Consider the following 6,289-nt stretch of genomic DNA (forward strand, 5'->3'; position numbering starts at 1 on the left):
ATTCATGTCCACGGCCCACCTATCGGGCAAGGTTGTTATTCTTCTATCTCGGTTGATTTAATCTTAAAACCTACAATTCCTGATTTTATCATACACGTTGTTTTGTTGAGCGCATTTAAGACTCGCTTGCGTCCTTCATTAATTATGGTTATAAGTGCTACTCCATCCGTGAGCAGCAATACAAGTTATTCAAAAAATACAAATACAAATCAAGTTCCATACAAAAAGGTTCTTGTTCTCCTGGCTTACTGATACGTCTGTGGTTTATTGGTTTATATGCTTAGAATGTATCATTCTCAATTTCTCATACATGTTGATTTGTCGAGTGCGCTTATATATGCCTAGCTTGTGTCGTTCATATTCAAGGGTTACAACCATGAATGAACAATTACAAGCACAAAATCAAAGTTGCTGGTTGCATGGTTGTAGTGGAGTTGATTGCACGAAGCTATGATCATTTCGAAGGCATCAGTGTTGGACGGTTATTACACTCTTGCTTGTAACGCGGGGTTGATTTGAAAATGCATCCTGCGGTGCTCGAGAGCTGGAATTCAACCATATGTACAAACGTAAAAACGGAGTTCTTTGAGCAACAAATATATGGAGAGTGGCGTTTTGGCACACGGGGCGCGCGCTCCTAGTTTTTAAAATGTGTTTTAAACGTATTTTGAAATGTCAAAAAATTCTAAACAAAAATTTGGTGCGTACATCTCGATATTGTACATGCTCATGAAGTCGTTTCGTAAAAAACCGACAAGGTATGTTTCGAGTGTGAAAAAGACAAAATCTAGTGTTAAAAAATGCTTTTCATAAGACACCCTTTTGTCTTTTCTACATAAGCCACAAAAAATACCGGTTTTTTTCGGAAACTTGACATGCACACATGTAATGTCGATATGCATGCACCAAATCTTTGTTTGCAATTTTTTCGGTGACAAGAGCGCGCGCTCCCATGTGCCAAAGCGAATTTCTGAAATAGATGTTCTTATTTACCCTAAGTAATAACAAGAAGCACAGCCCCTGCAAAAAAACAAGAAGCACAGAATATGTAAATGGAAGACAAAGGGGAAACATTAATTTATTAGAGAAAAAGATCCCATGTGTTTGATCTATCTTGGTGCAATAGAAAGGCGTGTGCAGGCAAATAATTGCTTTGTCGTCCCACGTAGCAAGCTTCGTGGCACCTTCTATCTTCCCTCTTTCTACTGTCTTGATTGCAATATTCAATCATTCGCTTGAACTTTGTGGGACGTTAAATTATTGCTCCATGCTTCTTTTTTGACCAGTAGGAAGACTGCCATGAAAAAATGTACGGGTTCACCCGCAAAAATAAAAAATTGTATGGGTTAATCATACTCTTTTAACCCTAATGTTAGCACGTGTATGTCACCGGCACCTGTTCATCTGTTGCGCGAAGTGACATCGAGCAAAACGGAGAACAATAGCAAATGGGCGTTGAAACTTGGAGTGATGCAGGAGAAAATATGTGACCATGAGAACATGCACAGTGCTACTTGGATGGTTCATTGCTTTATTTATTATTATAATTTCCTCTATGCATTATTTGTCCTTGGAGGCAAACGAGAAGTGGCTTTTGGACTCGGATTGCAAAATAACAAAACGGGGAGAGGGCAAAGCTCGGTTGGCTTTCCCCTCCCTCACACGTCCCAATTGTATCGTCAGGTTGTCTCTGCCCTTTCATTCCCTTGATGGATTGATGGGCTAGTTTAGCGGTCAAGGTCAACCACCATACGTCGCAATCTCCAGACCAGGTCCAACGAAACATGCGCACTCTACAAATTTGCGTGCAAAGCACAAACTAGCTATAGAGTCTTCTACGACATCGCCGTCCTGAAAGAAAAAATGAATCATCTGCCACTCCATTAACTGTCACTATATCAAAAATACAAACAATAAGTATATAGCGCGCGTCAGCATAATCATTCAAACACCGCCTCACGCCCCATCGCCAAAATGGCGCTTCCCGCATATTGTGTAGTGAGAGGGACTATTTTTTTTCTCGTCGTCGCCTTCCTTGTCGTCATATTGACGCTCTTTTTTTCCTCGCCATTGTCGCCCTCTCAATTCTTCCTTAGCTCTAGTGCAGCTATCTATGTTCCTCTATCAAAAATCGAGTGACCGTCCCTGCAAAAAGAATGAAATTGAGTGACGGAGGAAAGATCGGCTAGGACCGATGAATGTGTACCGAGCAAGATAGGGTTATCACTCAGGAGGTGTTTGGTTCATATGATGATAAGGCAAACGGTAATGAAATCAAAATAGCACGCTGGTAATGAAAATGGAATGTGAAAAACTCAACTTTGTTTGTTTTGCCATTGTAACGGTATGCAATATTGGGTTCACACCTTGAGGAAGATTTTATCTAAACAATGGCCATGCTTCACCAGAAACACTGTTCGAATCCAAATCCAAAAGGATGTGCAGCCGCTGGTGCTCTTGCGCTACAGTCGATTGCGACTCGCTGCTCTGTGCAACGTACTGCCACCCCACAGCCGTCACGTCGTCCTTAGGGACCACCTCCACAGACGGCTCGTCGGCTAGGTTGAGCGACACCACCAGTTAGAGCCGCCTGGTCACGTCGGCCGCTCTCGGCTCTCGCATCCCACGCGAATCCCCGCACCTCCGCCTCCCGCCACCCGGCCTGTGCCAGAGATTAGATTGATGAGACAAGAAAGAACGGCATGGATGGCCCTGGTATCGTTAATTGTTTCCGGTGGGGTTTGAGCGGTATCAGCCGTGAGTAGTGATGTAATTGGATTACATGGGAAGGGATTACAACCCATGTGAACCAAACACGAATAACGCTTCCAAGTTACGGTGTAATCTGGTTAGGGGCAAAAATTGACGAACAGAACACCTCCTTGGTGTGAGGCCAACCGCGAAGCGGGAGAGAATAAAATGAGGTAGTGGGGTTGTGCTTCATGGACGGTCAAGCCGAGTGGGAGCACTCTCCCCGTAAGGTGCATATGGAAGAGTGGTTTTGTTGCCATGCAGTGTTTGTTAGCTAGAGATTCATGCCATGATTTTTAGTTTTGTCCAATGTATCATGTTTAAGAGTATAACAAAAAGGTTTCATTGTGTTTTATTTGTATTACAGAGTGTATCAGAATGTTTCTATATGCATATGCAAAAGAAGAGTGTATCATTGGGTTTTATCCAGTTTCATCGGGTCTCTTCTTGTTTCAGGGTGCATCTAATGTCTCAATGTATATTAATAAGGCACGTGTGCGTGAATCTCCAACACGCTTAATGGTTGATTCCATCATGCATGATAGAAAAGCATTTTCCGTGCAGATGGGATAATATTAATTTCTCGAGATTATATGTCATTTAACTTGCATGTTGTATTATATTATAGACTAGGACGTGCAATTGTTGATTTTTTTAGCCGGCGTGCAATTGTTGATTTTTTTAGCTGGCGTGCAATTGTTGATAACCAAAAGTATCATGTGCCTGGATCTTTCCATACTGTGATGGGCTTTCCATAGCTGGACCTTTCCAATACGGTTGAAAACTCTCGAAGCACTAGCCAGATTAGTTCAGAAGTGTAAAGGCCTCTTTTCAGGATGTTCACAAAAGGAGTATTATAGCTCGTATCATGCACCTTCATGCAATGCCAACTAAGCACATTAACAACGTATCATAGTTACAATTGAGAAAAAAGAAGACATAAGAATCATATCATAATAAATGTTGTGCTATTATGTGTCATACAAGGCTGGTTGTAATGGGAGTATTATTATAAGCGGTATCATATATGCCAACTGGACTTTTTGGATAATGTGACACACAATTAAATGAGGAAAGAGATGATGTAGTATCATATTATGATACCGTATCATATTAAATGATGTACTAGTTTGTGTCATGCATGTCAATTAATAATGCAACCTAAGATACTAACTTATGATACTATGCATTACGGAAGTAGTATTATAGACTAGTATCATATGCATGATACTAGTACTATATGATACTCCCCATTACAACCAGCCTAAAATACAAACTTATAATCATACTCCCTCCGTCCGGTGAAGAGTGTACATTTGGCTTTGAAATTTGTACACAAAAGAGTGTACTTCTATCTTTTCAATGCACTTTAAAGTAGGAAAAAGTGTTTCTCTTTCATCACACGGTAATCAAGACCAATAACATTGTACGCATGGTCTCCTTAATTTCTACATGCACTTAGCTCATTGGGGGTTGGATCAGGGAGAGAGATGGTGGCTTGCACATTTTTCAATGCATTTTTTACTTCACTTCATAATTTGTCTTGAAAATTTTATATGTACACTTTTCACCGGACGGAGTGAGTGGTAATTATGGGAGTGGTATCATAACTAGTATCATATGTATGATACTATCGTATGATATTCCCCACTATGAGCAACCTCATTTGATATGTCCAATAGCCAGTCAATCGTCTGAATCCCCCACCCCTCCCCTAATAGGCCGGCCATCGCACTCCACATTAAGATTTTGATTTTTTTGTTCGTTGTAATTGCTTTTAAAATAGATTCTATAATTAGTTGTAAATAAATGTAATATCATATATTCCAGAAAAATCAATTATTTAAAGAGTGCTAATGCTTTTTTATAAATATTTGTGTAATTTTAAAAATATATACCATTATTTTAATAAAGTATTCATGTAATTGTTAAAAGGCATTCATGTATTTTGAAAAATATGTTAATATGGTTTTAAATTATTATTTGGACATATAAGAAAAATGTGCATGTATTTGTCAAAGAAAATGTTTATATTCCATTTGAAGAAGAAATAAAATGAGAAAAGGAAATGGAAAAACAAAAGGAAAGAAAGGGAGAAAATAAACATTAAGAAAGGAAAAAATAAAATAGGAAAAATAAAAATAAAATGAATAATAAAAAAGGAAAAGCTAAAAAAGGAAAAAAGAAAGGAAAGAAATAAAAACAATAAAATAGTAATAAAGTATAAAAGGTGAAAAACACACACAGAAAAAGTACATAATAACCCGCCATGTAAACAACTCTCAGCATAACCACCTCGAACTATGCACATGGGCATCAGCTGAATGGCGCAACTACTATTGCGTGTTGGGTGGGAATTCGATTCCACGTGGGGGGCAATGGATACCTAGCAAACGAGCACAATCCCTTCACCGACACTATTATTGGGGCTAGCCCTATGCGGGGTTTTCTTCGGTTCGCTTGGATTTTCATCAGATATTCACCATGTTATCTTTAATACATTCTTGTTTGGTTTAGTGGAGCCATTTTTTTTTCAATCACCATGCCATACATAATTAAGTAGAATCACCGACTGAAATTGAGAGAATCGCTGCAAACCTTGTGGCAATTGGGTCTCCCTGATCTTGATGATTCCTGTGCGTCGTGGATTATGTGTATTACTTGGCGAGATTCCCAATACACATTATTTAACTAACTCATGTCTGAAATTTATAAACTAAAAATGAATTTCTCCTCACCCTCAAGCTGAAGCCTTGAGATATGGGTTTGTGAGGGACGTGTTTTTTCATCTAAAGCAACTATTTTTTTATGAAGCTAAGGTCACTTACCGTAACGAGGTTATATAGAATAGAAATATATAAAAAATATTGAACACCGACATTGCCATTTGATTTTTCCCTTTTTGTTAGATAAACTAGTGTTGTCCTCATGTTAAAAAATATTTATTTCATTATTTAATCTAGGCAAAAATAAGCCAATGTTGTCCTCATGTTAGTAAATAAGTACACCATTATATAGTCTTGAATAGATCTTCCAGATTGCACGAATCCAAGGAAGTGTTATATGCACCTTTCAGAGGGAGGGATGATTTCATGTCATGAATGATCACCCTTTTATTTTATCACTTCTAGAATTGTTAGTGCGGTGCCTTCGTTGTTGTTGTTTTTTTCACCGGAAAGTTTTCTTTGTTCTTCGCAGGTGCTGGATCATGAAGATTGCAATATCCCCAAAACTTTAGGATTAATCTGCTTATATTTCTGAACTCAAAAAAATTTATGTTTCATTTTTTCCATGCTTCTTCACAAGTTCCAAAAGGAGATAACATGTTATGTATACCACTTAATCCATCCTGTTGTTTCTTCTTCGTTCTTTGGAAAAAAAGAAGTGTCACCAGGAATGTCTGCCTTTTAACATCTGCAGTAACACCTGGATGGCCGGTGGTGGGTGCGGCGAGGTGTTCGTGTGGGCTCTTCGATTGTTTCACTCTCTTCTTCTCCTTTCTTCCTTGGGACAGCGGTAGCCGTGGCTCCGCTCGTGG

The sequence above is a fragment of the Triticum aestivum genome, chromosome 5A (assembly GCF_018294505.1).
Source record: "Triticum aestivum cultivar Chinese Spring chromosome 5A, IWGSC CS RefSeq v2.1, whole genome shotgun sequence".
Lineage (NCBI taxonomy): Eukaryota > Viridiplantae > Streptophyta > Magnoliopsida > Poales > Poaceae > Triticum > Triticum aestivum.